We start from the raw sequence: 11,095 nt of genomic DNA on the forward strand, positions 1-11,095 counted from the left end.
GATACGCCATTTAAGATAAGTGATCATATAATCCTCTGTTCTAGATATCAGCCGGACAAATACATGGAACAATGTCTTACTTATTGTCCAGAAGTTTGTTTCCTGATTTTCGATTTGTTTGACAAAGAACTTAATTGAACACATCAACTTAGTTCTGACCGGGCCCGGTACATAGGTCAAAACAAAATCAACGAGGGGCCCAGATATCAACTTCTAATCCAAGAAGGAACAGATAAACTTCGACTCATATGTTTGTTCTACCACTCATTGAATTATACACAAAAGCACGTTTTATAACATCGAGTTACCAATGCGTTAACGTACAATCAATGCATAACCAACTCATAAGTAACAAATCATATCTCTAGGTTTGAAGACTTATATGATATTACCGTCTCACGATCACTCGAGATAAATTCCATGAAGTGATTCCAGTGAGCGTGGGTTGAGTCCAATGCTCAGAACTTATGAGCACTCATGAGTGTTGCAGCCATGTCCAACAACTTAGACCTCTGCAACCAATCATGACAGTCTTGATTCATACCTACTTCCGACATATGACCGACTGTGGAGGTTCGAATAATATGATATACCAAACATAATTATTCTGGAAGTCAAAACATGCAAAAGAAATATAGTAAATGATCGACAAGAGATAGCAACACTTTACTCGTAAATAAAACACCTTTTATTCATCATCTAATGTCAATTACACTTTACAAATTTCAAGGTTATCTAACTACTAAATCTAATATCATCCTTCAGCCCTATGCTCCGAGCATGCTGGAGATGCTTAACCCGAGTCAGTCCCTTCGTGAGGGGATCTGCTGGATTCTCATCCGATGATACCCTCTTTGCCACGAGGAGTCCTTCTTCTATTCGATGTCTGATGAAATGGTATTTTCTGTCGATGTGTCTGGATCTCCCGTGATCCCTTGGTTCCTTGGCTAAGGCAACTGCACTTTCACTATCACAGAAAATTTCCATTGGCTCTTTAATAGCTGGTACAACTCCAAGGTCTCCAATGAAGTTCTTCAGCCATATCGCCTCCTTTGCTGCCTCGCTAGCTGCTATATACTCTGATTCGCAAGTTGAATCAGCCATTGTCTCTTGCTTGGAACTCTTCCAAGAAATTGCTCCTCCATTTAAGGTAAAGACCCAGCCTGACTGAGAGCGGAAATTATCCCTATCATTCTGAAAGCTAGCATCACTATACCCTACAACTCTCAAGTCTTCACTCCCACCGAGGGTAAGGACCCAGTCCTTAGTCCTCCGTAGGTACTTGAGGATATTCTTTACCGCAGTCCAGTGTGCCTTGCCAGGGTTCCCCTGATACCTGCTAACCATGCTCAAAGCAAAGGCAACATCAGGTCGAGTACACGTCATAGCATACATGATCGATCCTACAGCCGAAGCATAAGGTATTCGACTCATTTCTGCTATCTCAGCCTCAGTACTAGGGCTTTGTGTCTTACTCAATCTGGCATTACTCTGGATGGGTAACTCTCCTTTCTTGGAGTCCTGCATGCCGAATCTCTTCAACACCTTATCCAAGTAAGTACTCTGACTAAGTCCAACTAGTCTTTTACTCCGGTCTCTCAAGATCCTTATCCCTAGAATATAGGCAGCTTCTCCTAGGTCCTTCATAGAGAAACACTTCCCAAGCTAGGACTTAACTTCCTGCAGAGTTGGGATGTCATTTCCTATGAGTAGTATGTCATCCACATACAATACCAAAAAGCTAACTATACTCCCACTAGCCTTGACATATACACAAGATTTATCTTCACTCCTAGAAAAGCCAAATTCTTTGACTTTCTCATCAAAGCAAAGATTCCATCTGCGAGGTGCTTGCTTTAACCCATAAATGGATTTCTCAAGCTTACACACTTTATTAGGGTACTCTGTGTTGACAAAACCCTCTGGCTGACTCATGTAAACATCCTCAGCCAAGTTTCCATTAAGGAAAGCGGTTTTGACATCCATTTGCCATATTTCATAGTCATGAAATGCGGCTATGGCTAACAGAACCCTAATAGACTTAATATTGGCCACTGGAGAAAAGGTCTCATCATAATCAACTCCCGGAGTTTGTGAGAAACCCTTTGCAACCAGTCGTGCCTTATAAGTGTGTACATTACCATCCATGTCGGTCTTCTTCTTGAAGATCCATTTGCACCCTATAGTCTTACGACCTGGTACATTCTCAACCAAGTTCCAAACTTGATTGTCATACATGGACTGTATCTCGCTGTCCATTGCCTCTTTCCACTTGGCTGACTCAGGGCCTGCCTTGGCTTCCACGTAACTGTTAGGTTCATCCAGACCTATCAGTGTCTCATCACTGATAAGTGTATCACCTTCCGCAGTAATATGGAATCCATAGTAATGCTCAGGTGCATTCCTAACCCTTGTGGAACGCCTCAGAGGTACAGACTTGTCAATTGGCTCAACAGAAGTTTCCTCCTCAAGTTGAGTGCTAGGGTTTGAAGTTCCTTCACCACTTGACTCTTGAATTTCTTCAAGGTCAACTTGCCTCCCACTATCTCCTTGGCTTATGAACTCTCTCTCTCTCGAAAGAAAGCCCTCCTAGCTACAAAGACCACATTCTCACTAGGTCTGTAGAAGACGTAACCAAAGGATTTCTGTTGGTAGCCGATGAAAATACACCTCTCACTTCGAGGTTCGAGCTTATCATGAGTTTCGCGTCTCACGAAAGCCTCGCAACCGCAAATCTTAATGTGGTCTAGTTTGGGTACTTTACCAGTCCACATCTCATGAGGAGTTTTGGCAACTTTCTTTGTGGGAACTAGATTAAGGATATGGGCGGCAGTCTCTAAGGCATACCCCCAAAATGAGATTGGTAGCGAAGCTCGAATCATCATGGAACGAACCATATCCAACAAGGTTCGATTACGCCTCTCAGCTACACCATTCAACTGCGGTGTCCTGGGAGGTGTCAATTGTGAGACAATCCCACATTCCCTAAGATAGTCGAGGAACTCTGAACTAAGATACTCACCACCTCGATCGGATCGAAGCATCTTAATGTTCCCGCCCAATTGATTCTCGACTTCCTGTTTAAACTCTTTAAACCTCTCAAAAGTCTCTGACTTATGCTTGATTAAGTAGACATATCCATATCTACTGTAATCATCAGTAAAAGTCAAATAATAATGATTAGCATCCCTTGTGGCATGTTTGAAGGGCCCACACACATCCGTGTGTATAAGATCCAACAAACCTTCACCCCTCTCACAAGAACCTGTGAAGGGTGACTTTGTCATTTTTCCAAGTAAGCATGATTCGCAACTATCATCTGAATTTAGGTCAAATGACTCCAATACTCCATCCTTTTGGAGTTGGCCTATGCGTTTCTTGCTTATATGTCCAAGACGACAATGCCATAATGATGCTTTATCCAAGTTATTATCATTAACAGAATCAATACACAATACATTATTTCCTAAGTTATCAACCACAGATACAGTTTCATACACACCATCACAAGGTAATGCTTTAAAATAAAGAACATTATTAAAGAAAGCATTAATCGAACCGACTTCATTATCAAATGAAAAGGTGAAACCTTGTTTATACAATGCATGAAAGGAAATAATATTTCTTGCCATTTCTGGCGAATAACAACATTTATTCAAATCTAAACTAAACCCACTACTTAGCGATAAAGTATAAACTCCAATCTTAGTGACAGGTAAAGCTTTCCTATTCCCCATGATTAAGTTTATTCTTCCATGCTCCACATTCTCACTTCTTCTTAGTCCCTGCAAATCAGAACAGATATGAATACCACAACCGATATCAAGGACCCAAGAGTTAGAATGGGGTGAGTTATTAGATAAGATAGTGTAAATACCTGCATGGTTGGGTTTAACTTTCCCATCCTTCACATCTTGCTGGTACTTTGGGCAGTTCCGCTTCCAATGTGACTTTTCATGGCAATAGAAGCATTCAGTCTGTTTAGGGTCAGAAGAAGGAGTGACAAAACCTTTCTTGGTTCCAATTGAAGAAGAGCCATCAAGGGTCCTAGCCTTGGTACCCTTCGAAGAGCTCTTCCTCTTCTTCCCTCTACCTTTCCCGATTGCCAAAACCGGGGCAGAGTTTGGAGTAGGAGTGTTAACAACCGACTTACCCTTAAGACCTGTTTCTGCGGTCTTGAGGAGTCCCTGAAGTTTGCTGAGTGTGACCTCTTCCTTATTCATGTGATATGTCATGCGGAATTGATCATAGCACGATGGTAAGGAGTGCAAAATGATATCTATTGCAAGCTCCTCAGGGAAGTTCACATTAAGCTTCAGCAACCGATCCACATACCTTTGCATTTTCTGCATGTGGCTCGTGACGGATTCCCCGTCCTTCATCATGGTTGTTATGATAGAGCATATGATTTCATACCTCTCTTGTCGTGCACTTTGATGGTATCTTTCCATCAGATCTTGGTGCATTTCAAAAGGGTAGAAGTCCTCATAGGACTTTTGGAGTTCCACTATCATGGTGGCCAACATGATGCATGCCACTTTTGTAGCATCCCTTTCATGTGCCCGGAAGTCAGCGATCTCCTGGGGAGTTGCAGTGGTCTCATCAATCTCCTTAAGCTCCTTGTCAAGGACATATTCTTTGTCCTCGTAGCGGGTAATCATCCTGATGTTTCTGATCCATTCATTGAAGTTGGATCCATCAAAAGTGACTTTCCCACACAAGTTCATAAGGGTAAAGGAGCCATTAGGATTAGAGCCAGAAGCAGCATTGTTTGAAGACATCTGAAAGAAGAGAACAAGATTAGTTTAGATATTAAGAGAGTCCTTAATAAAACACCCAAATGTAATATTAAGGCTAGGATCCAATCAAATATATTATAACTTAGAAGAGGTATGTCGTAATCCAAGCTATAACATATTTGAAAGGTAGGTGAATGACGATTCACCAATTTCCACCATGAAAAACGAAATATAAATATTAGGTTTTTAATTGGTTCTTAGAAATTCCTAGATTCTTTTGAGATTCAATGAACTTTTCAAAGGCATGTTTCAATCTCGAGTGTGCCCTCCAAGTTTTGTGACTGGGATACCGAGGATCACAAAACGAGGTGTGAAGTAACCATGCAAATCACTTGGTACCCTCAAGGTTTATCACTCAATCGATGTGTCGGTAAACCACACACGCTCCACCGATGCTATGGTAAACCTTAAGTCACCCTTTACCTACCTTGTTAAGTCCAAGTTAGTGTGCCGGTTAACCACACACGCTCCACCAACGACTTAAACAAAGTGTAAAGTGTAATTTCATGGATTAGCACCTTATTCACATTTTCCTAAAGTAACTAAGATTGGGAATTTAATAAAAGCATTTAGTTACTTTATAATATTCATCATACTTTTAATGAGAATTTATAAGTCCTTGTCTTACCCGTTCGGCTAACGACCCTCCACCGATCAAGGAAGCGGTGGGTGAGAGTGGACACCCATTAAGTTGCCATTTTATAGGCAACAACCTTATACCCCCCTTATAGACCGGCTTCGTGAATGAGGCGTACTAGCGGTAAGACGACTTGACGTTATACATATATATATTAGTAACTTATAATATTATAAAGTATAAGGGTTGAATTTTAACTTTTAAAATTCTAAGGGTTGGAACTAAAGTTTTAATCAAGACTTTACATGTTCCAAAACTTGAGGGCAAGTTTTGTAAACTTCCAAAACTTTTCATTTCTCATAACTTATGAATTAATTGAGTAATAAAAATGAAGACTCTTCATTTTTATAACTCTTGTGTTCTTTTAATGGCTTTAATAAAAGTGAGACTTTTGGTTTTCCATAACTTGAGGACAAGTTATGAACTCCATTAAAACACATTATGATCATGAATTAAACTACCATGAAGGTTACAAATAATTCCTATGATCATCTAATCTTCATAAGTTCAAGAACATGAATATGAACACTTTCAAGAATCAAAAATTACACTTAAAAAAAAACTTGTAATTTTAATAATTGCCATTGTAAATGGATTAGCATAAACATTACACCATCTAAAACAAGCTTTAAAACATCAAAACAATTTAGGGTAATGTTTCTAGTCCATTTCCAGCAACAAATGTGCAAACTTTCATACGAGCAGAAAACAGAAAAACGTTTTTTTTTCCAAGCTGTTTGCACACACAAAAAAAAAAAAAAAACAAACGAACCTGGCTCTGATACCACTGATGGGTTTTGAGGATTCTAACACTTCCTAAGTGTACATGCAACCCTAATAACCTTGGATCTATGTTTGTCTAATTATCATGCAAAGTTGAATTCCAAGGTTATATTCCTATCTAGCATACATGGGGAACAATTTTTAACTTGCATAAAAGATAGAATAACTTACCTTGTTGTTGCTTATGATCCTTGAAACCTTGTGAGCCTAGCACCCCAAGTGTGATGCCTCAAATGCTTCACACAACACCAAATGCTTTTGGAATGACTTTAGAGAGAATACACACTTCTAAAATCGGCCTAGCCCTCTTGTTTCTTATGTGTTGCCCATTTTGGTGGAGAATGGGTTTCTTATATAGTGTTGACACATCTAGGGTTACACCATGTAAACCCTAATGTGTCATGACTCTTCATTTCCATGACCCATGGGTTTGTAACTCCCATGGAGTATCCATGGAGCATCCTATGGGTAGAACCCAACTTGATAATCCATGGAGCCTCTTAGCCCACTATATAAGATATGGAAGATTTACATAATCTACCCATATATTTAATTAGTTATCTTTTGATCACTTAATTAATTCTAAATTAATTCTTGATCAAACTAATTAAATAATATTATTAATATATTAGAACTTATAATATATTAATAAACCATAAGTGTTATTTCTCTCATTTTAGTTTATCCAATTGCATGGTGCCATGCAACCCAAATGGACCATGCTAGGTCAGGTCAAGTACATACCAGAAATAGTTATGGACTTAGACACCTTATCCAACAGTTACAAGGTTTCAAGCTGCAGTCACAGCAGCTGTAGCAGCTGTCATGGCACACCTTAATGCTAACAACACAAATGTTAGTGGCAATGCTATCGGTAATCCCGATCGTGGTAATGACCAAGTACAGCAACGAGTACCTATTTGTAAGAACACTTCGAACCTTAAGCCTAATATCCTGAAACGAAAGTTTGAGAACAAGAAAGGGAGTTGTTCAACTCCAGAACCTAACAGAGGGCAACGAACTGGGGCAGTCAATACTCCCATCAGCCCTATTATTCCAGCACCGACCACGCCGTACTTAGGAAACCTCCCACACTGCAGCAAGTGCAACTACCATCATCATGGAGGTTGCCGAGAGATGCTTTGCAATAGATGCAACATGAAGGGGCACACCGCCCGCATCTGTAGAACTCCGGTTGAGTTCATCACTTCAACTACCAATGTTGGGACTATTCCAATATGTCACCTTTGTGGTGAAATAGGACATTACAAGAGGGACTGTCCAACAGAGAAGAACGATGGGGCAGCAGGAGGAGTTTGACCCCAATGCATGGGAAGGCATCAAAGAATCCTTCTATATTTTTGGTACGCGTCCAAACCCCAATAATTATCTATAATTATGATTACTCTCCCGTTCAAATTAAATCACAACATTCATATAAAATTTAAAACCCTAACAGGTAAGCTATGATGACTTAGTGTATACATAAGGGTCATTTATAATTAAGATTTGTAGGCTTAGAGTGAGTAATCCCGCCTCATTTCCTATTCCTTGTTTGGTTGTGGATTTAAGGCAGGGTTGCTCAGTCAAAGGTCTTACCAATCTTAATTATACATGACTTGTATACATCAAGCGATTATAGAGAGACCTAGTAAGGATCGTTTCATGAAAGTTCATAATTTCAAATTATCAGAACCCTCGTATTGGTAGTACCCGCCAATTTCGAATCAAAAAGGGGTTCGTAGTGATAATAACAGAATAAAACCAGAAGCGCTGAAAACTTATGTACATAGGATAGTTCATCATCCTAGTAATCATTCCTCCCAAAACGACTTAATGTTTGTTTCGTCAAGAAGTTATGACATCTTCATCCGACATGGTTTGGCTTGGTCCTTACCATGCAAAATTCTTAGGCTGTGTAAAAGAACTTTTTCCTTAATCAGCCGTAAGATGAAATTCTTCCAATCCATAACACAACCCCTTATGTCATCTCTCATTTCAAAACTTCATAAGTACCCATGCGAAGGTACCACGCCCTTCTAGCCTGCTCAGTAGATATAAAACTTGAAACAAAAAGCACCAAAGCAGTCTTAGAAGTCAGTAACCACCGAAGTACCCTAATAGATCGCATAGGAAAATCATTGTACCGCAGGTCAAGTTCAAGAATAGAGACTAAGAACTCATTAGGTTAATCTATCGCTGCTAAGTGTATACGCGAGAGTGGTATATAATTTAGACTTAAAAAGATTTAGGATGTGTAATTCCGCCCTATCTCCTGTTCCTTGTTTGGTTGTGGACTTGGGGCAGAGTCACCCATCCGAACGTTTTGTGAAATCTAAATTATATACGACTTGTATACACGAGGTGATGGTGGATGAGCCAAGTATGAGTCTTATCATAAACTTCGGAGCAAAAGCCTTCATCATATATTCTACCAGGAGGAATTCAACGTGAGACCACGATAGTGGGTCGATCTACTAAATGATTATGAATTCGAAATTCGTTATCATCCCGACAAAGTCAATATAGTAGCTGACACCTTAAGCCAGAAAGAGTACTCAGGTTGTAGAGCCAATCATTGACTATGATAACCCATTCAAATCTGTCCATACAAAGTAAGGAGGTTCAACAGGAAGCCTTGAAACCTAAACATGTCGCAGATGAAACCTTGGGAAGAATGGATAAGAACTTGGACAAATAAGTCAAAACCATATGCTTCATGCCATTAAAAGAAACACGGAAGATAAAGAAACTAACTATTAAGTGTGTCCGAGAGATTAGCTAGACTGCACGGTGTTCCAAAATCTGTTATCTTTGTTCGAGATAGTAGAATCATTTCCCAGTTCAGGCAGTCACTTCAGAAATATCTGAGAACTAGGCTAAACATAAGAATAGCCTACTAATCCACAAACCGGCAGACAGAATGAGAGAACGATTCAACCATTAGAATTCATGCTAAGAACGTATGTGATCGACCTTGGTAAAGCATGGGATACCCATTTATCAATTAGTCAAGTCTTTTATCATGCTAGCATTTAGGTTGCTCCATTCGAAACCTTCTGTGGTCGCAAGTGCAGATCCTATTTACACTGGACTAATTTAGGTGACACACAACTAGCTAGAGGTCCAATTTCCAGACAGCACCTTCGCTGATCCAGAATTCATCCGAGAAACTACCAAAAAGAGAATACGAATCAGGAAGCGACATAAAGCTTCCAGAGTTAATCAGAGAAGCTACGGTTTCGATAAAAGAAAACCTTGGAATTCCAGGTTGATGAACTTGTCATAGGAAAGTCTCACCCCGGAAGGGCATGATACACTTCATAAAGCGTGGAATACCAAATCCAAGGTACATAGGACCATTCAAGATTCTTACCAGAATCGGTCTTGTAGCTTATAAACTTAAACTACCACAAAAACTTAATAACATTCATCCCAACTTTCACATATCTAATCTAAATAGGTGTCTATCCGATGAAACACTTGTTATTTCACTCGATGAAATCAAGTGAAATAAAAGTCTACACTTTGTAGAAGAACCAATAGAACTCATGGATAGGGAAATCAAAAGAACCAAGAAAAGCCTTATCCCGATAGTGAAGGTTCGCTGGATTGCAAACCGGGGACCTGAATTCACTTGGGAAAGGGAAGATTAGATAAAACAAAAATATTCATATCTTTTCCCTAGTCCATGAGTATCACTTTAGAATAAATTTCGGGACGAAATTCCCTCTAACGGGGGGATAATGTAACACCAGTCAAATTTAGGTCAAAAATAAATTGTTCAATAATCTTAATTGGGGTGAAAAAAGTGGTAGAGATTGTAAGAAGGTTTCCAAAAATATAAAGAACACTGAAATCCGAGTTATAACTAAGAAGTTATGACCAATCGAAAATCCGAGACAAAACCGGCAAAACACTGTTCAGTGTAAAAAGTGAATTTTCGATAAAAGGCTTTTTAGCCATAACAATCTAAATGAAAGTTTTAGATTATGTTAAACCGAGAATTTTCATAAAAAGAACGTCAAAATATGATTTCGTATGAGGAAGTTATGATTTTTCTAAGTTTCAGTATAACAGTAGACAACTAAAAACTCGAAATAAAGATCGAGTGATTTTTAGCCGACACAACTTAAACGAGAATCGAAGATCTCATCAAAAGTAGTACAACGATAAAAAGACAGATGAAAACGGACGTCGGATAAAGAAATGATGACTTTTTAACGGATTTCCTGTCCAGGTCTGTTAAAAATAATAATATTAAAAATAAAGTCAAAATTAGCCAACAAAGTCTACACAAAAGATGTAGAGCATAATTTTACCTACGCGTGCATATAAAGAACGTCGAAAACGGAGCTCGTATGCAAAAGTTATGAATTTCGCAACTTTTGGGCACAAAAATCAAAAAATCTTGAAAACCGGGAAAAATCGCATGGCCACAATCCGGACACGTCACCTCGCATGCGAGACCGCCCCGTGTCGGACCCGTGTCCTTTTCTGATTGGACCGAAGGCTCGGCCAGTCTGTTCCGACGGGCCTCGCACCGTCGCTGCTTCCGAGCTCGGCCTTGTGGCTCCTTGCGAACCGAACACGCGTCCCTCTTCCCTCGCTGCCACGTCGCTGCTGACTCCTCCTCCCCCTCGCCACCTGTCCGAGACTTCGGACTATAAATAGGAGGTGCGAATCCTCCCGGTTCCTTCACCATTTTTACCTCATTTTTCATCCTTTTTCACTTCTTTCACCTCCCCAAACTTCCTTACAACCCCCAAAGCCCCGGTATCAAGTCTAAAACCCGAAGCAAGCCCCGAAGCCTGGTTTTTAATCAAAAACCCGCGGTTTCTTCGAGAAAGATCATTTATTGAAATGAAGTGCTGCC

Source organism: Lactuca virosa, chromosome 4, assembly GCF_052849685.1.
Source record: "Lactuca virosa cultivar CGN04683 chromosome 4, Lactuca_virosa_CGN04683_v6, whole genome shotgun sequence".
Classification (NCBI taxonomy): domain Eukaryota; kingdom Viridiplantae; phylum Streptophyta; class Magnoliopsida; order Asterales; family Asteraceae; genus Lactuca; species Lactuca virosa.